Below are 22283 nucleotides of genomic sequence, written 5' to 3' on the forward strand. Positions count from 1 at the left end.
AAAGCTCAAATGTTTAGAAAATCAGCTTAAGTGAGTTACAGATGTAAAAGAACCTGGGACAAATAGCTCGTTGGAAATTGGCTGTACTGGAAACACAAATACATGAGCATACACGTGGGAATTAGCAGAAGAGCAACTGTCTATTCCTTCCAAGTAGCCATCTTTCCTCTTTCTTACAGTATATAGCCACCCAGCAAAGAAATCATTTCATGTCCTAGTCTCGTTTATAACTGTATGACCATGAGATTCAATTACAGACAGAAAAATATTCCAAGTCTTTACAGAGAACTAACTCATCTCAAATGGCCATTCTTTTATCATTTGTTTTCCTGCTGCTCAGTTCAGATCTATGTGTAATGACTGAAGCTCCAACAGCCACCTTGGACTCCCAGGCACTATAGAAGATAAGAACCACAAACTGGGGAGAGAAAATAGAATGAAAGGAGTCTTTGTTCCTGGCAACAATGTGCAGCTGCTATTTCAACCGTCTCCTGCCTAGCTTGATTTCTTCTAAATGAAAAGAGCATTTATCTGACATATTCTACTGCTATTTTCTTCTATTTATTACTGGATTTCACTTTACCTACTACATAAGACTTTAATTATCTCTTGCTGGTGGTCTCAGGAGTCCATTGTTGTTATGTTGCCACATGTGTCAAACTGGCTTCTGGGGATGCTGTGGTGAACTCAAGTCCCATTCTCCAGATGCAATACAAACATTTGCAATCTCAGAGATGGCCCTTGAAAGTGGAGAGATGAGGTATGTTGCTTCATATTGCCTGGTGTCTCAGCAACCGTCAGACTATCACAGCAGCTCTCTTTCATCCCTGGATTCAGCAGTGTTTCTCTCCTTCCTTCCCATCACCTAAAGATATCTTGAAAGATCCAGTGTCATCACGTTTCTTCTACTTTTCCTTCAGAAGCTGGTTGACAAGTAGATTCCGATGAGCTGCTCATTTTATAAACACTCTTTTCTCTATGAGATTATTACAGCAGTACATTACATACACCTTTCTGTTATTTCACTGGACTGTACAGTGGTAGGATTTGAGGCACCGGGTAGTGCTTGTAGGGCATATTCTTTCACCCAGTGCAATTTTCTTGCCACCTCGGGCATTTCATCTCCTAGCTCATTTTCTGAAGGAGAGCCCCGTAATGTTTTCTTCTGAGTATGCGTCATCCAACTTCAGTAAACAGCACTGGGTCCCAGAGGTTCTCATTGCCCAGTTTCCACACAGGCTCCAACTGACACTAGAAAGCACTTCACATGCCAGGATCAAGTTTCTGTCTTCTTGGTATCCTTATGTCCTCCGTAATGTACACAGTAGGAACTTAATAGATCTTCTAATGAATAAACAGTGGTGAGGTGTTTATTAGACACTGAATGTTAACAGCTGAAGATTTCCTAGTCCTAATTTAAAGTGTCCCTGAGTGAATGGACACTAGTATTCAAAGATATTAGCCCACATCCCAATGTTAAATGTTTTCTTTGGATGTTCGTAGTCAAAATGATATATTTTACAGTTCAGTTTTAGAAATATGTACTTAGTATGTATAAAATAGAATACTACTTCATAGCTCAGGCAATATATCTGTCTCTATCGTTAGAGTCAATTGTGTCCTGAGTTATTCCATTCCCATTTCTCCCTGCAATTATACTTCCAAAATATTTTAGATATAAAACTCTTTCATTTTACATTTTCATGAGGACATATTGAGTACGACAGAGCCTGCCATCACCTAATGAGAAATGGCTTCTGAACCACTTTGACTATTATTAAGATGACATTTCCCCTCTGAGCATTAATAAAAAACCAAGCTGTATGAACTTTAAAATGGAGCAGGATGGGACTATAGAGAAAATAATAACCAACGAGGTAGAAAAATAAGTTTAGGAATTTTGGCTGAGGTTAGTAATGTTTTCAAAGGTGTCTCAATTTTTTTCCCTTAAAGAAAACCGGAGAAAAGGAGACATACAAAGTAAAGTAAGATTTGGTGTATCTTGGGGTTTATATTTTTTATTACTTTTTCAGAAGGCTTCTTATAGTAGTGACCCAATCTTGTCATGAAGAAACAACTCTCTCTTGCTTTCACTCATCTAGGAAACTATACAACAGAAAGTCACTTCCAGATTGATTTCCAAAACTATAGGGGGAGAATCATTAATATGCCATGCATACATAAGTTATATAAGTAATGTGGTACTGCAAAGTTGGGCCTGAACACGATACTGTCACCAAGGTGTGATATGTTAAAAAAAATCACCATGGAGTAATGAACACTTAAAAGCACTCTTTTTATTGTTTGACAGCATAATGAAAAGTTTCAAAGTATTCTTGTCTTTTAAGTTGTGCTACCAGTTTGTTTTATGATTTTATTTTCTAACAGATCTTTAGGTATATGCCAAGTCATGAAGATGAGGTCAGGGATAAATATGAAAATGTAACTTCAGATCTGCCAGAGATGATACTAGGAAGCCTGGAGATGAATGTAGTTACTCTTTAGGGATTGCAATTTTCCAGGGATCAGTCTGTTAGTAACTTAATGCTGTTTAGGAGCTTTTCCCCAAAAGGTGGCTTGTCTCCATTGGTAGCAGAGCTGCACCTGTAGGATGAAAATTATCCAAATTTTTGGAGACATTGAAGTAGGGACCTGTTTTTGCAGTTACGGACTTCATATCTGGTCAGGCAATATTTACGTTCATTTCATTTGGACGGAGTTAAACAGTGATTCTCAAATTTCAACACACACACACACCACATATGAATGAATTACCCAGAGATTCCAGGGCCAATGATTCTCAAATTTGAACACACACACATACACCACATATGAATTAATTACCGGGAAATTCTGTGAAAGTATATAGTCTGATTTGGCAAGTACCTCTGCTCTGTGAAGCAAAATTTGAATAATAGTATATGTTTTACTGTGCATTCATTGCTTTTATGCCACGCTGATCAAAACGCAAAATAGAAAATATGTAAATTTCCAGGAGGACGCATTTATTTCAGATAACGATTTCAAAAGCTTGTAGTGGCAGAGGGAGGAGAGCAGTGTGGAGTGGCAGTTCGCATCAGTTGGCATTGATGTCCCCATGGCAACAAAAAATGGCTGGACCTAGAGAGGATGAGACTATAACCTTCAAAGGTCCTTCACAGTGACATACTTTCTCTGACAGCTAAGCCCCAGCTCTTAAAGACCCCAGAGTTCCCCAAAATATTTCCATCTGCTATGAAAAGACCGTTTAAAACCTGAGCATTGGTGACCATTCTAGATTCAGACTGTAGTTTATCTAAACTTTTATCTTTCCTAGCTTTTTTTTTTTGCTAATTATATTTCAGGTAATTCATTCTTATCCTAGCTCAGTCATCATGGTATTCTTTCACTGTAACTACACCTATAATGGCCATGTCTAGAATATATTTCTATCTATATTATTGTGTCTGTCTTTATTTCTATCTCTATCTGTGAAAGGAATGAATTCAAGGTTATCACCATAAAGATGTTACTCCCCTTTATATCTAGCTTCTGACAAAGGGTCTTTCATGGACGAAAGAAAGGAAGATTCCCACCAGGAAGTTGTACATAATGATGTCTCTGGGAATGTGTTACAGCTTTGAGTGTCATGTATCTTTGGTGGAGAAAGGATCTGGAGTTGCTAACCTAGTTTATAGTATCCTTGATATTTGCTTCAACAGTTTCAAAAACAAGGCTCAGAAACTTTTCACATTCTATGTCACCATATTGTCAATTCTGCGAGGGTGTAATCTCAGCTCTCCAGAGGTTGAGGTAAGGTGACTGTAAGTTCAAAGCCAGCATGGGGTACATAGCAAACCCTGTCTTAAAAATCAATTAATCAAATAAGTCAACAATGAAAACAAGAAATTCTTTTTATAGAGACGTATCACTTGGTGAGAGATGGCTCAGTGGGCAAGAGCACTTCCAGAGGACCCAAGTTTAAATCCCAATAGGTACATATTGACTAATAATCATCTGTAACTCCAGTTTCAGTAGCTGATGTCGTCTTCTGGGCTCCTTGGTTTCTAGGCATGCACATGGTGCTCAAACATACTTGCAGGCAAAAATACTCTTAAATAAAATAGATAAATAAACAAACAAACATATAAATAAATATTTTATATTTTTGACTGTAGGCCTACCCTTTAATGACTCAGCCATCTTTCCATCCTGATAAATCTTTTTAAAAATAAATACAAATATGGGAGACTTCCATAAATATAGTAAACTTTAAGATGCTAAATTGTTAACAAATCCCAAAAAATTATTCCACAAGAGGGAAGGAGTGAGGATGGACAGTGACATCCAATTGTCAACTCTTGTTTATTTATTTATTATTTAAATTATAACATGTTTGAGAATTTTTCTTCCTCTCTCCCCTCCAACTCCTTCTATTTACCTTTACTTCCTCTTACACTCGTGAACTTTTGTTTTTCAACTATACTTATCACACACACACACACACAACTCATACTTAGCAACATAGTAAAATACAAACAGGAAGGAAGTTTGGAGGAATCCAAAGCAACTGATTCTAAAATGTATACATAGCAAAATAAATATGAGTAGCTAGGCAAATCCTGTTAGTGTAGTATAATCTAACACCACCTGAACACTTGAATATATCACGAGGCTACTGTATACAGGAAATAATATATTGGCACATGAGTGCACCTTGATGTGTATTCCAGTCAGTTGTTCCCTCTTCCAGGAACATTTTTGGTTTGGTTTCTTTTGGGAGGTTGTTTGTTTGTGTTGGTGTTTTGTTTCAAATATTGCAGATTTGACTAAACTCCTTTCAAGTGATTTTCTAAGGTGTAGAAGAATAGCTTCAACTAAAGATAGAAGGCAGAGTGAAAACCGCAAAGCCCTGTTTGGGAGCTATGAAACTCGGGGCATGGGAAGCCTTGTTATCATACATAGGTGAAATATTACATTTTGAGTACATTTTACTAAATGATTTGAATGAAACTGAACTGTAATATTTATTCTTAAGTATATTTGCATGATATGAATTATTTTAACTGACTTTTCTAGGAAAGTTGTTAAAATTGTATTTTTCTCCCTGTTTATATTTTTTATTCTTTTCTTTTATTTGTTTGTCTTATTCATTTATTTATTCTTTTCTTTTTTTTCTTTTATTTGTTTGTCACAGTGGGATCCTCACCAGGAATGCCGTCTTTAGTGAAATTCTATTCTTTAGGAACACATATTCTAAGAATGTTCTGATAGGAATAAAGCTGTATCCTCAAGAAATGGTTAACATGCAGAATCAAACATCACATCACTAACAAAATATCCATGTGTGTTAAAAGCAAATGAAATAAAATCTGTGTTATATTTCATTATTTCAAAAAACATTGACCTTAAACTAATTTAATGGATGGATGTCTATGCAAAGGAAGAATTAATCAACTCTATGCTCTCATTCTAAACCTATGTTTAATTTTGTGCTTTAGTTGGAGTTTATTTCATTCAATTCATACTCTTGCAAGATGCTATTTATTTTTATATGTATATATGTGAATTCATCTGCATTTGCATGTGCAGGTAGAAGTATATTTTTACTGTTCTTCTTCAGCTGCCATCTACCTTGCTTTCTGAGTCAGAGTCAAGTCCCACTGGCCTGGGCCTTGTCAATTTGGGTAGGATAGCTGGCCAGCAACTTCCAAGGGTCCCTAGCTCCAGTTCAGCAGCACTACCATCATATGTATTCAGATAAAAAGTGGTCTAGGGATAGAATTCAGTCTCTGTGTTCACTTAGCTTGCATGAGTATCAAAATCGAGACTCCATGTTTGTGTGGCAAGCATCTCACTAAATCATTGTTCTAGCCACTAAAACTTAATTTTTTTAAAACAGGATATATCTAGCTCTTTGCAATTTGCAATTTTTTTTCTATTTTGTGACCACTACTGTGGGTCTATTTGTAAAGCCTGAGCCAGTCTTTCTTCCTTTCTTCTTTCTTTCTTTCTTTCTTTCTTTCTTTCTTTCTTTCTTTCTTTCTTTCTTTCTTTCTTCCTTCTTTCCTTCCTTCCTTCCTTCATTTCTTTTCTTTTTTAAAAAAAACTATTTTATATGAATTTTTCCATTCTGACTCATTAAGCCCTGGTATTAAGACAGAGTCATTTTGGTCAGTGTAAAATTATCTTCTTTTAAGTATTTGTTTTAGGATTTTAGGATACAAATCTTTTAAGTATTGTCTTTGGGGGACAGAGCATCATTATGTGGCACTGAATGACCTCAAATTCGTGATCTTCTCTTGATTCATGCTTCCAAATGCTGAAATTAAAGGTATGTGTTACTAATCCTGTGTTAAAATACTTTTTGTAGATTTGAGTTCTATTTTGCGATCCACAGATTACTTTTATTAAGACAAAGTTTGTTGTCAATCAGAGTGTTTTCATTGGATATTTGAATGTGCATTCTGTTGGGATCAAGTGTGTTCCTATCTGGATCATATATGTTGCAAAATCCACAACAGTACCTGATACTTGGTAAGGGTCTGATAAATGTTAATTTAATCAATCAACTTCAGCCAGTCAGTGTCAGACCACTGGAGTACAAGAAGGGAGATCAGGATAGCTTGACAAGAAAAAGGTTGAGGCGTACCTTTTATCTATTGAACATTTTCTTTTGGTATAATCCAGTAGGAATCAATATAGCAGTTGGGTAAGCTGTGTGTGCCAGCTTGTCATACAGCAAAAGGGTTCTTCTTAATACTAACAATGTGAATAACAGATTATTATGCATTCGCTAATGTATAAGATTATCTTAAAGGAACAGTTACCAAAGTTTTAGGGTTAGAGCCTAAGCCATAACAGCCTTGCCAAAGGAAATCAATTGGTCAATTAGATACATCGATAAATCACATTGCATTATCACTTATCAATTATATAATTGGCCTATTGATTTGGTTTGGCAAGGCTGTCATTGGGAAGAGGAATAAACAAAGAGATCCAGTGACACAAACCCCAAGTCTGTTTTAAGTTCAAATACAGGGCAAGAGAAATGCATAGGTATGCAGCCCTGGACAAGACAGAGGCCCACGCATCATCCTTTTCTGGGCTACAGTCTCTTTCAAAAGGTGGTCTTACAAGTTGACAGAACTGTGTAAAATCTCTTTCCAAGCAACAAAGTCAAGTTCTGTTTGTCCCCAGAGCCCCAGCCTTTTCTTCTCCCAGAATGAGACTACTGGTGAAATAACTCATTTCTTGGGGTTCATTGTTCCCGTAGGCTGACAGTCAAAAGAGGCGAGAAGTGTCTCTTTCCTGCCAAGACAGTTGGAAAATTAGTTAATTAAAAACAGTTATAGAACACCATGTAATTAACTTAGTAAATCATATCATGTGATTTAGTGTGATGGTCAAAGGAATTGTGGTACATCCTTTGGAGACGAAAACAGAAGAGTTACCAATTTAAAGCCTGCCTGGACTACAGAGTTGGGCAACTCTGGACAACTTAGTGAGTCTATTGCTTCAAAACAAAACAAATAAAAATAAAAAGAGGTCTGGGGATAGAACTCAGTGAAACAGTGTTCACCTCGCTTACATAAGGTGCAAGTTACAATCTGCATTCATTGAAAGTACTAATTCGTTTAATTAAATTTCCTTTGATAATGAAACCCAGGACATCACACCTGGTAGGCAAGCATTCTACCACTGAACTACATGCCATTGGGAAAAAAAATGTTTCTTTAGCACCCAAACCTAGAGAACAAGTACATAGATCTAACAGTACAATAATACTGGGTATAAGAGCAGAAGGGGGCAACACATGCACACACACACACACACACACACACACACATACATACACACCTTTATCCTTTAGTGCAGAATCAGTCCTTCGAATCCTGGAAGCCTTTACAGGAACTTAGTAAATTATCAGACTAACCTTGCAAGTAAAAGGACTCGGGATATGTGTTTTGTGAATCAGAAGAGGAGAACGCTTCACTGTATTTGTTCTGTTTTGGTTATCCCCAAGTCACCAGTCTGTGCTAAGATGCTGTCTAGAGAGGAAAATCAAGTCAAATCATCCTAGACAATCTAGGATACCTAGAATGCCAAGGTTGTTCAGCCAAGAGAAAGAACAAAGATTTCCTTTTTTGAGGGGGAGGGGAGGAAGGTTTGAACTTGTTTGGATGCAATTCTACACCTTTTCGGATGCAAATCGCTGTGTCAAGTAAACCAGAGGAGATATGTTGAGATCTACCTTGGAATTTGCAGTTTAACAAAGGCCTATTTTGAAAACATTGCCTCATGTAGTATGTGTCTGGGCACATATCTTTTGCTGATTCTTGAAGCTGATGCAAATGTTACACTCTAGGGGTGGAGGAGCATAGGTCTTATGCTTACCTGTGTAGCAAAGATGTTGTAAGTCCAAACAAATTATTATTTACCGGAAGCTTTCCCCGCAAGTACAGAAACAGAATAAATGCTAATATTTTCTTGTGAGAGTTATAGGGAGCACAATCTAAGACACTTTGCGCAGCACTAGTTCAATGCCTCATACGTATCTGTTTATTAACTAGGTTAACTATCTAAGTACCTTGCACTTATCAGTGTTCTTACTGATGAGAATGAAATATTTATTTCAACATTAATATAATTGTTTTATTATAAATTTCTTACACTAGTTTATTGGAGATAATTTAGTCAAATTGTGATTCAGCTTATCTCCAATTTGACTATGGCTCCTATTCTAACATGAATGACCAATAATTTGATGAACAATATACAAGGAAGAATTATTTCACATTTGCACATTTCTATTTTCTGGCAATCTGAACTTTACTCTGGCAAATCTAAGCAAAGTAATACTAAAGACATAGTCCTATAGCCTCTCACTGTCTTCCAAAGGGGTTTCAGGATCAACTTCCTACCTGGCCTGCATAATGAGATTCTGTCTGAAAAATAATCCACTTTGACTTCCTTTTCAACAAGACCATTTGGAGTTGTTAGATTCACCCCCATTAAGCACTTCCGAAACACACATTCTTTAACTGACAGATTGTTTCAGCTTCTTAAGACCTATTGTCATCTACTATGCCAAACAATCTGAATAGTCAGCTGTCATGAAGTTAATATGTGTATGTGTGGCAAAAGGTACTGCACTTTCAACTTAAAAAAGCGAATATTCCACATGTCATGAAGCATGGCATTTTTAATGTATAATTTAATAGTTATAATTTAGTGTTTTTTTTCTTAAAATAGAATGAGTTATTAGCCTTGTTATTGTCTCTCAAACATGTATTAATCCTTCATTACTATAGATATTATAATAGATGAGTGAACTTTGCCTCCGGATAATTTTCTCTAGTCCTTTGAGCAAAATCTTTCTACGTACTAACATGAAATAAATGAACCAGCAAAAAAATAAAAAAAAGCAAGTATAATAGAAATGAGATTCATTTCACCCTTTCTAGCATCCATTTTCTAGGCAGAATCCTGAGTGATCTTTCTAAAAAGTAGAACCTATTAAGTCATTCCCTTGCTCAAAAGCTTTTGTTGTCTTCCTAATAAATCTCAGAAAGGAATCTCAATTCCTTCTTTGACAGATCTTATGTTATCTGGGTCCTGCTTCAGTTGGTTCCCAGGCCATCTCTCTATCACCCTCCGGTAGTTTCTCCAAGTGTATATTTTTCTTCAAATGCAAGAGTCTGTTGTGATTGTTCCAGATTTAGAATGCCTTGTCTCTGATCATTTGCAATATAAGGAGTTTAAATCTCAGTTCAACTGTGTCTTTCTTGGTAATGCCCTCCTTTACTACAGTAGGAGACAGACATATTATAGCCAACTAGGCCGGAGAGCCTTCTATTCCTTGATTACTATAACTAAGCACCAAACACCAAGGGTTCTCTCCTTATGAGTTGTTAAGTAATTTTTAACATATAACACTCCTTGCCACTCCAATTATCTTCTGCATTGACTCGTTTGTTATCTACCCTTTCTGCCAACATGAAGGCAATAACTTAGGCTTTTTATTCATTTGTATATCCCCAGTGCCCCAAGTCAATCCCAGGAACAAAATAACTACTCAAAAAACATAAGGATTGCATTGTTGTTGACTTTCTGGTCTAAGAAATGAGGTCCCAAGGCTTTTTAAAATTTTTATTTTTTTTAACCTGGATGCAATTTATTGTGTGCTTATAATGTCACTTAAGGACACAGGCAGAGCCCTAATTTAATGGAGCAATGTTTTTTACATAATTTTGGGTTCTTTGTCTCCTATATGTGCTGGTTTATACTCTGATTGGGTGTTTTAAGTTACTGGGCACTAGGGCTGGATGACTCGAATGTGGAGAAAGAGAGGGAAGGGGTTACATCTTACACGTGGTGGAATTCCATGTACACACAGGCACACTGACCAGCTCATGTGGCTGCTTCCTGTGTTTTTTTTTTTTTTTCTACCACAAGGTGCTGATGGCTTTGGGAGGAAGCATCTCTCTTAGGAATCTGGTAAATGTGCTATTATCTAGAGCGGGTTCTCATCTAAGTTCTTCTTTTGTTTAGACATGGGATGCTGGACAGATTGTCCACATAATTAAGTACTCTTATATCATTCATTAAAATGAAGAAGTATCAGGATCTTCCAAACTAGAATGAGAAAATGATAGATAATTGTATTTTTAATATTTCAAAAAGGGTGATGGCAGTCTTACATTTTGTTCATAGACTGTGTAGAGAGCAAATACAATAGCAAGTAATTTAAGGCTTTGTCTAGAATGCTATTAGTTCAGAGCGATTAACACTTTTATGTCTCTTATAAGATAAGTGAATAGTCAAGGATAATTTAATTTTCTAGTAAAAGTCTTTCAAGTGGGAAAACAAAAGAATGAGTTATTTGAGATTGAAGGGCATTGGAGGAAGTGACCTTTATGCATTTTATCTACTTCAAAATTCTATGAATCTTAGAGTATCATTCAAAACTCATAGTTGTAAGTCCCAGGGCCAATCATAGCCAGTTGCAACAGAAGTGAACATAACAAACAAAACAGATAACTCACAGAATCTCCAAGGTGACAAATAGGAATGTTGAAATATATTTGGGGACTGTGATATCTTAATGACACTTTGATTCTAACATTTTGAAGACTGGGTATTTTATATGAACAATTTTAGAAAAGTTTTACTTATTGTGTATATGCACATAGGTCTGCAGCTAGAGACCAAAAGTTAGCACTGGGTCACAGGAACCTTCTTTTCCACAGGAGTTGGGGATTTGAATGGATCTTCATGGCTGTATGCCAAGCACTTTCTCCACTGAGTCTTTTCCTCAGCCCTGATACTGAAATTTGTAGACAGAATCGCTTGGGATATGAAGCCTATCGTTTAGATATTGAATGATTCCTAAAGGCCCATTGTTAATGGCTTGGTCCCCAGAGTGAGTCTGCCAGAAGGTGGTGGAACACTGAGGAGGAGGGACCTAGTAATAGCTAGGACATTGGGTCTGATCCTTTCTCTCATTTTATTTTTCTGTCATGTATTGAGCAGTTTCCCTCAGCTGCATGCACTCCCAACCATTGCTGTCTATCTGTCCCTGCCACAGTCCTAAAAGCAAGGATCTGCCCAATCATGGACTGCAACCTCTAAACTATGAAACTGTAGCATTTTTCCCTTTATATAATGTCAATTTTAGGCATTTTGTTAGAGTGAGGGAAAGCCAACACAAGCATATGTAATATTTACCCTGGTTGGTAATGCCAATTTTGTTCCCACAATTCATATGACTAACAGGGAATGGAAAAAACAAACCTTCACATCTTTGCCAAGGACCACCATTCTGAATGATCAGTGTTATTTTCAGCTCAAGGCAATGTTAAACTTAGACAAAGACCCTACTAGACTCCCTTTCTCTCCTAGCTTATATCGTAGTTCTAGAAATCAATAGGAATTTATGATCAAATTTGCCCTTCCACCCTCCTACTTCCGTATCTTTCCAACTCTTTTGGACATTGACCCAAAAAGAAAAACTCAGCCTTTTTTTTCCTATTTCAAGGAGTTAAAGATATCTAATTTTTATTTTTGCTTCCCCTCTGTATCTCCCTCTTTCCCTCCTATTGCAAGAAGCAGTTTCCAATCTAAATAGTAGAGCCCTGATGTCACTCACACATTTTTCTTAAACATTGTCTATGCCCAGGCCTTGCTAATATCCTTCAAGTAGAAGTTGTCTCTTGGAGCCAGAAGGCAAAATTGGAGCCTAGATGAGTTTGTTTGACTGGTAGTACTTTTGTTTTATTAAACTTGGAACTTTTAGATGGGCCAAATAAGTTTTGAACCAGACAACATGTTATTACAGAAACAAATAAAAGTCCTCCACAAATGTTCAAGCTATATTTTTTTCTACTTGTATATTTCTTTGAACAATTGTCGGTTGCTGAAATCTTCAAAAGTGAACGTTAGGCTTCCTTCTTCTTAATTCTTTGGCCCTAGGCCAATTTTATTTATTTTTTAAAAACTTTCACACATGTATACATGTAATTGTGATATTATTCAACCCTGTTACCTTTCCTTGTCATCCTCTCACTCACACCAAAAACCTTCTTCCTAACTAGAACCTTCTATTTTCTTGTCTTTTGTTTTCTAGGATCTACTGAGTTTAATTAGGTTTGCTTGTACAAGGATGAAGTGGGGGGCTATTTGCTAGATCCTGGGCAACCTACAAGTGGCTATACCACTGCAGAAACAACTCTTTCTCCCCAACACCATTAATTGTCAATAACACCTCAGAGAGGGGAGGGACCTCATGAGCCCTTCAGCCATACATAATACACTATTGAAAGACCCAATCTTTTGAAGGTAATCACAACTGCTGTGTATCTATGACCTCATGGTTACAATGACCATGTTACATTTAGAAGTAGGGTTTTTTAAATCTACCCCCATACTCTGGCTCTTACATTCATTCTTTCATGTCTTCCCCCAAATCATCCCTGGGTCTTATACAAAGTTGCATGAATGTTCCATTTATGATTGAGCACTCAACAGCTACTCATTCTGAGCACAATCATCTATTATGAGTCTTTGAATTAACCATTGCCCACTGCAAAAAGAAACTTCTCTAACCATGGCTGAGAGAAGCACTAATCTATGCATGTAAACATAAATATCTAGAAGGTAGTTTGACTACATGTCCAATTAGCAAAACAACAATAGTAGATAGTAATAGATTCCCTAGAGGCTGTGATCACCCCACACACAGGTTGTTGATCATATTTACAGTACTAGCCATGTATTATCATGGAGTGGGTCTTGAATTCAATCAAACACAATCGGTTGCTCCTAAAACAGCCATGCAACTATTATACTACTGAACATATGTTGCCTAGCAAGACAGTATTATAACATAAAAGATCCACAGTTGGGCATGGCTTCTTTCTTATATAAATTGCCTCTTAATTGACATCTACATGTCTATGTCTAAAATCCTCTCAGATGTAACCGTTTCAAAGCCAAAATCATGATTTATTCCCAAGTAACTCTAACAATAAGAAAGATTATTTGATTCAGACAGATCTATGAAAGTCGTGCTTGCAGTTTCATAAGAGTGGGTCTATTATGCATGTAGCAAGCAAAGAGAAGTACTATATACATTGAAGCAGCAAAACATCATCAAACTGGGAGCTTTCAACATTTAGGAGAGGCACAAATTATGGGAGAGCAGTAAGGTAGTATCACAATTCAGGGCCTTACAGCATCCAGCAGAAATTGACTGATAGAAGCAGTTACAGTAAAGTCCTTGACTGAGAGCCTCTCAATTACTGTCTAGCTTTTCATTTCCACTACTGAAACTTTAACATCATGAGATAAATAATAATAAGTAATAGTAACCTCTGCTGAAAATGGTTTGCTTTCATGTTGTGTTCAAGGATACATTATTTTTTTTAATTTTTTCAGGTTTTATTATTATTATCATTATTATTAAAAATTTTCACCTCCTCCCATTTCCCTCCCCCTCCCTCCATTCCCCTTCCCCCTCCCTCTCCAGTCCAAAGAGCAGTCAGGGTTCCCTGCCCTGTGGGAAGTCCAAGGTACCCCCCCCAGTCCAGTTCTAGGAAGGTGAACATCCAAACAGACTAGGTTCTCCCAAAGCCAGTACATGCAGTAGAATCAAAACCCAGTGCCATTGTCCTTGACTTCTCAGTCAGCCCTCATTGTCAGCCACATTCAGAGTCCGGTTTGATAACATGCTCCATCAGTCCCAGTCCAGCTGGCCTTGGTGATTTCCCATTAGATCAGTCCCACCATCACAGTGGGTGGGCGCACCCCTCGTGGTCCTGACTTCCTTGCTCATGTTCTCTCTCCTTCTGCTCCCCATAAGGACCTTGGGAGCTCAGTCCAGTGCTCCAATGTGGGTCTCTGTCTCTATATCCATCCATCGCCAGATGAGGGTTCTATGGTGATATGCAAGATATTGATCAGTGTGGCTATAGGATAGGGCCAGTTCAGGTGCCCTCTCCTCAGCTGCCCAAGGAACAAGCTGGGGACATCTCCTTGGACACCTGGGAACCCCTCTAGAGTCCAGTCTCTTGCCAACCCTAAAACGGCCCGCTTAATTAAGATCTATACTTCCCTGCTCCCATATCCACTCTTCCTCCATCCCAACCATCCCATTCCCCCAAGCTCTCCCCATCCTGCCCTTTTCACTTCTCTCTACCCAGCTCCCCTTATCCCCACCCCACCCCTACCCCCAAGGCTCTCAATTTTTGACTAGCAATCTTGTCTACTTCCAATATCCATGAGGATAACTACATGTTTTTCTTTGGATTCACCTTCCTATTTGGCTTCTTTAAGATCAAGAATTATAGGCTCAATGTCCTTTATTAATGTCTAGAATCCACTAATGAGTGAGTACACACCATATTCATCTTTTTGGGTCTTGGTTACCTCAGTATGCATTATTTTTAATGCCTCTACTGGTACAGTTTTTGTTTATTTGTTGTTGGGTTTTTGTTTGTTTGTTTGTTTGATTGTCTGTCAACTGGAGTCATCTGGGAAGAGGAAATGTCAGTTGGTCTGCAAGCACACCTGTGGTATATTTTCTTAGTTAGTGAGTGATAGGGAGGGCCCAGCCTATGGTGGGTAGTGCTACCCCTGGACTGGTAGCACTGGGTTTTACATGAAAGCATACTGAGCACATCACGGAGAACAAGTCAGTAAGCATCACATCCCCATGGTCTCTGCATCAGCCCATGCCTCCAGATTCCTGCCCTGAGTTTCTTTCCTGACTTCTATGAATAATTGACTAGATGAAATAAGCTCTTTCCCCCCCCAAATTTCTTTGGTCATAGTCTTTATCCCAACAATAAAAACTTAAGTCAACTAAACCTTTAGATGTTAGCTATTTTTCTTCCTTCCTGTTGCAGAGTTAATGGACTAGCCTGCTTTAAGACAGAGAGTTAGAAGAGACACTTGAAATAAATATGTCCTGTCCAAAAGAGCATTTTATTTTACTTCCAGAGCAGTTTTCCCTCTCAAACTCTGCTTTCAACATGGTTGAACAGCACTTGACAATTTACCAATAGAATGTTTAATTCAGCCTTATAATTTGCAAACTGAAAGCCATAATCTTCATAGCCTTGTATAGCCTGAATCCAGGGTTTCTTTTCTTTTCTTTGTCCATGTTTCTCTGGATTGCCCTGGTCTAATCACAGTAACTTTCTGGTTTACCAATGGACCATTTTACCTTAAGACTTCCACAATGACATCCACCCCTTCTCCCAGAATAAACATCTAATTGTTCCTTTGTCATATCTTAGCTGAGTTATCACTTCTCCAGGGAAATACTCCAACTCCCCCATTTGTGTTGGAGGACTCTAGTGTCTAAACCGAGAAGGAGTCGCCCCCAGAGACCACCTCATATACCACAGCTGATGAAAAAGCATGAGGATTTTATTAATTCTGTCATGACAGGGTCCTCCAGCATTCGGGGAGCCGAGAGACCCTGAATAGCTGGTACAGTTTACTTTTAAAGGAGAAGGCCCCATAGAAACAAGAGGGGTTGTTCCTTGACCATTATGATTGTCTTATTTGAAAAAGGCTAATACCAATAATTGGCTGGAGAGCTATTGTCAGATCAGATGAGGTAAGAGGTCATTTTGACACTGTTTCCCAGGGGACTGAGTCAAAACATACTTGTATGGGTAATTGTTCAGGAACTGAGTACATGCATGTGTAGCTGTTAGGTCCTTGGTTCCCAGGGGAGGAGGGGAAGCACTAAGGCACGGAGGCTGAGAGGGTTTGGAATTGTCAGAAATGGCTTCAGAATTGTCTTTAAGTCTTACAGTGTCTTCATGGTATGCTATTCACAATGTAGTTTCCACTGTCTTTCAAATCTACAGTGGAAATTTGTTCTTTTTTCTCTCATGGCCTGACACTTGCCATTCTTTTCAGTTAAGAAATACCCTACTATAAATATTCTGGGGTCAACATCTTTGAGAACATATACTACTACTCTTGACGTGGCTGTAGTCAAATTGTGATTCTCAACCTCAGATTGTGCTGTGGGGTCCATGAATTGTGCTGAAGGGTGGGGCTAGACATTTTTACCAGATCTCTACTGGTTTGAAAAAATGACCACCAGCTTGGTAGCTAAAAATAATGGGCATGTTCTTTCAGTGCTTGCAGTGTCAGAACATGAAGGTTTACTAGTCCAAGTCAAGGTAGCTAAAGTGGCTACAGAGACACCAGAAAAGTTTTAACTACCTCAACTTTTCCTCTAAACTTATAAACGTTTCTTCCTTCCTCACATTTCTTGGCTGTGACATCCCTCTTTTTCAAAAGATTATGATGAAAACTTATGCTTTAGTTTCAGCATTTTTAGGAGCCTTTCTGTCTGCTTCCCACTTACAGGAAACACGTGATTACATTGAGTTCACCAAAGTTACCTGAGTTAGTCTCTATACCTCAAAATCTTTCATTGAATCATAACCTGCAAAATTCTTTAGCCAGGTAATTTATTATATTCAAAGGCTTCAAAGATTAGGACATTGACACATGGTAGGAGTTATTATTCAGTCTCTCACAGAGCTTATTAATTGTCTGTTAGTTATAGACCACAATCTCTCTTTTATGAGATTTTCTGCTCCAAGCAGCAAGATTCATATCTGTTGTTGTTCATTTTTATGCTCAGCAGATTCTTTGCCCTATTGTAGATAAATATAAGGTATTTCCTATTGAATGAATATGTTTTGTTATATCATTTTGAAAAAATGCCATTCTCATGTGGCTTATTTTTGAAATTAAAATATTTATTAAACTTGAATCAGAATAGAACACTTTAATTTCTCATTTACTGATTATTATTCAACATCATCACCCATGTTATATAATCATACATTATATGTGGGTGTTATAATGCAAAATCCCAAGCAAACTCCTGAAACTGGGAATAGTACCTTATGTGAACTATTTTTAGTTTTTTCTATGCATATGTATGTGTGACAAAATTTAAGGGACAGAAATTAGCAGCAATGTAATAAAACAGAACAATTCTAATAATATCAGGAAATAAAATATATTTTAATAAGCATTCTCTCCCTTTCCTTTCTCTCCCTTGGTTTTCAAAGTATCTTATCTAAAATGGAAATGATAGCCATGTATTAAAATTATCTTTCTCCTTCCATTTCTTTCTTTATCATTTTCTCCTCTGATCTCTCTCTCTCTCTCTCTTTCTCTCTCTCTCTCTCTCTCTCTTTCTTTTCCTTCTCCCTCTCTTTCACAAAATATCCCATTCAGTTTCTTTTTTACTTAAAGAAGGCATTGAACAGCATCTCTCTGGTATAGTCAGATTGTCAAGAACATCATTATTAAGTAATGTATGGGTAAAAAATGCCAATAGTCATCCTAATAACAAAATGGTTGCTAAGTATTGGGAGAGTTAGCATATACAGCGGTACACTGATAAAGGGGTGATTCTCACCTGAAATCAGGCAAAACAGAACAGATGCCTCATAATATCTTTCTTCTGCTTAGAGGAATTCACACAGCTCTTGAACTGTTTACTATTTAATTTTTTTATTTGCTATTTTTAGATGTCAGCTGACTACAGATAAGAGAAACTATGGAAAAGGAAAGGTAGACAAAATTTTGCTCCTGTGTTTAATAAGTAACAAATGATTTATGCAAATTTAGATCTGTGAGTTAAGATGTTCCAAATTACATTTCACAGAAGAGGGAACAGAGATTTAGGAAGCAAAAATGTATTTGTTTCAGATGGCACAGTGAAAGAGGGCCTACTTAGGATTGGAGCTGAGACTGTGCTGTACTGGTCTGCTCAATGATCATCATTGTCAGCCTTCCTGGGAGGATTGAAGATATTTTGGAAAACCAATTTTGTCTCAAACTACTTTTGAGTATCAGATTCTCGGAACAGTACCCACCCCCAAAAAAATTGTTCCAGCAATCTCAAGTTGGGGGAAAAGAAAGGGCTGGTGCCTTGGTACAAGTCAGAGTGAAAGCTTGTTTACTAAGTGTAGCAACAGAAACACAGAGACAGATATTGGGGTTCAACCTGAAAGTCAGAAAATCAAAACAGCCAGCCACCGGCTCTTAACTCTACCTCAGTCCAAAATGGTGACCCTGCCTCCAGGAATCTCAGAATGAAACTGTGTGTGAGAGATGTCTCCTCCCATTTTATACTCCTCTCTAGGGCTGAAATTAAAGGCGTACACCACTACTGCCTGGTTTGTATGGCAAACTAACGTGACTACTAGGATTAAAGGTGTGTGCCACCACTGCCTGGTCTATAAGACTGATCAGTGGGGCCGTTTCACTCTCTGAACTTCAGGAAAGCTTTATTTATTGAAACACAAATGAAATATTCCTGCAACTAGGAGATTCCACACAGTTCTAACAATTTTCAGAGCACCTTGCAGAAGAAGTTGGAGCCCAGACAATGATGGACACCTTGACTAGTACTGCTTAGTTATGCATACCTCTTGTCATCTATTTAAACTTCATATTGAACCTGAGGATGGTCTTGATGGGTGGCATCACTGAACCTCTTTTTCCTCTTCCCAGTGTGACCTGACCACACTAAATTAATCTACTTTCCTTCTTTTTACTATTATATTGTCTGCTTATTTGACTTATTGAGGATGTGTGGCCAAGACTATATTTTTAGGGTTGTCAGGGCCAAGACTCTGGCCCTAATAACTCTGGTTAATACTTTCTCAAAATACCATAGACAAAATAAAAAAAAATCAACTTGATTTTCTGCCAGCTCTAGTGGTACACACCTGAAATCCCAACATTTTGGAAACAGGCATAAATCTTGGCTAGCCTGTGTCTCCAAAACACACATACAGAAAAAAGATTTATTTTCTCACAGTTCAGAGGACAGATGTCTTGAGGCAGGATTGTTTTCAAATTAAGTCTTTTTTCTTTACTTGCAAATGGCTGTTTTTACTCAGTGTCTTTTAGAAAAGCAGCAAGAAAATCATGCGGTGTGTCTTACTGTGATGTTATTCCTGTCACTTGCAAACTGGGACACTGAAAGTTGTTTTCTCTTACTTTTATTGTCATTTATTCATTTTCACATGGTATTGAGTTTCATATAGTATTTTCACAAAAGTATATAATGAACATTGAACTTCTTTCCATTTTCTCCTCTCACTCCTCCAGTTAGTTAGTTCTTTCATTCTTCTAGACAGTTTTACTTCGTTCATATCAAACACGCACCTCTGACACTCTTACACTCATGGCATACACCTGAAGGTCTATAACTAGCATGCACAGAGACATTTCTTTACATGCCAGTGTTACTGCAGCACTGTACACAGAGGTCAAGCTCTAGAATAAGCCTAAGTCTGTCAACAGATGATTGGCTAAAGAAAAATGTGGTACATATGCACAATGGAGTTTTGTTCAGTCATAAGGAAGGATGAAATTTTGAAATTCTCATAAACTGGTGCAACTAGCGACCCATTAAACAAATCAAGTTAGACTGAAAATTACATTTCTTTCAACTTGGATCCTAGATTTTACAGAGCATTATTTTTACTTTCATTCTTTAGTTATAATCTTCCTTAAAATGGAGGGAATCACCACCTTTAATATTTGTTCTTTTTGATTTTTTTAAATTTTCTTTTATAAAAAAGAAAACAAACTACCCTTTTATTATACACACCAATCCAATTTCCCACTTCCTCTCCTCCTCCCATTCCCTCAATATACCCTCCCACCCCACCCCATCCACTCCTCAGAGAGGGTAAGGCACATTGCTTTGGGGAAGGTGCAAAGCCCTCCCTACTATATCTAGGCTAAACATGGTATACATCCAAAGAGAATAGGGTCCCCAAAAGTCAGTATATGCAGTAGGGATAAATGCTGATGCCACTGCCAGTGGCCCCTCAGTCTTCCCCAGTCATACAACTGTCAGCCACATCCAGAGGGATCAGTTTAGACTTATGCTTGCTCCTTCCCAGTCCAGCTGGAGTTGGTGAACTCCCATTAGCTCAGGTAGACTGTTTCAGTGGGTGAACTCCTCATGGTCTTGACCTCTTTGCTCATATTCTCATTTCTCCCACTCTTCAACTGGACCTTGGGAGCTCAGTCCACTGCTCCAAAGAGGGTCTCTACCTCTGTTTCCATCAGTTGCTGGAAGAAGGTTTAATGGTGACATTTAAGATATTCATCAGTCTGACTACAGGGCAAATCAAGATCAGGCCCCTTCTCTATTGCTTAGGATCTTAGCTGGAGTCATCCTTGTGGATTCCTGAATTTCTTTAGAGCTAGGTTTCTTGCTACACCCATAATGGCACCCTCAATCATAATATCCCTTTCTCTGTCCTTCCTCCATCTTGACTACCCTGTTCCCTCAAGTTTTCCTCACCACTCCCCTTCTCTCCTCTTCTTTCTCTTCTACCCTCACTTCTCATTCCCACTACTATGTTCCCAATTTTGTCAGGCGATCTTGTCTATTTTGACTTTCCAGATGAATCTATATATATTTTTCTTAGGGTTCACCTGGTACTTAGCTTCTCTAGGATCATGAACTATAGGCTTAATAACCTTTGCTTATAGCTAGTATCCACTTATGAATGAGTACATACCATCTTTATCTTTTTCGGTCTGGGTTACCTCACTCAGGATAGCGTTTTCTAATTCCATCTATTTGCATGCAAATTTCAAGATGTCATTGCTGCTCTAATGTATAAATGTATAAATGTGCCACATTTTCTTGATCCATTCTTCCATTGAGGGGCACCTAGGTTGTTTCCAGGTTCTGGTATATTACATAGTACAAATAATGCTACTATGAACATAGTTGAACAAAAAGGCTTTGTAGCATGATTGAACATCTTATGGGTATATGCCCAAGAGTGGTATTGCTAGATCCTGAGGTAGGTTGATTTCCAATTTTCTGAGAAAAAAAATTTCTGAGAAATTTTCAGTTCTTAAGGATTGAATTATACAATGAATAATCTAAAAAAAATAAATGTCAGTGACTTGCCTATTCTTTAAATAGTGATAGAATAGTTAAGAATCTGAGTGTACTTTCTGTGACATTCAAGAGTAATCATCAAGCAAAGAAAAGGTCTATTGAAGAATCTTAAAAGAAGATGGATGCAGCATAAGAAGGATTATATATATTTGAAAGTTCTTTTTGTGTGATATTCTCAGGTAGCCTAGGGAGGCCTTGAACTCCTTATTCTGCTTTTACTTCGTAAGTGCTGAAGCTTCTGGCAGAGACTACTGTGCCTAGATGAAATCCTACAGAACAGATAGATTTCTTTTAGAACCTAAATGCTGTACACTCCTTCCTTAGAACAGCTAGAAGAGCTAATTTGACCCAGTAACCACATTGCTAAATAACTCAAAGTTTATCAGAGATAGTATAATGATTTATCAGTTTCATCTTTCCCTCTAAGCATTTGTCAGGAAAAGCATCTTAGAGAACTTAGTTCTATCTGTGTCCCCTGAGATAGAAAGCCATAATTCTATTATATGGAGTAAATGTCTCAGTACAGAAATGAATCACAAAATATGCTAGTTTGAAGAGTCCTGGCAGAAGGTTCCTTAACCTTACTAGACACAACACAGAAAGAAAGAAATGGTGGTGAACTCTGGGTGACACAACAAAATTGCCATATTCACAGTGAGCTAAAACAGGAAAAAAAGAGGGCTTAGGAACATTCATTGTGGTAAAAGAAGACTATAAAGCAAACCATATTTTGCAGAAAATTTAAAACTTGGGCATTAGGATTTGTATACAGAGGCTCACTGTAACATGTTTGTGAAAGGACAGAAGATGGAAGCAG

This window comes from Myodes glareolus, chromosome X, assembly GCF_982192425.1.
Source record: "Myodes glareolus chromosome X, mMyoGla1.1, whole genome shotgun sequence".
NCBI classification, from domain to species: Eukaryota; Metazoa; Chordata; class Mammalia; order Rodentia; family Cricetidae; genus Myodes; species Myodes glareolus.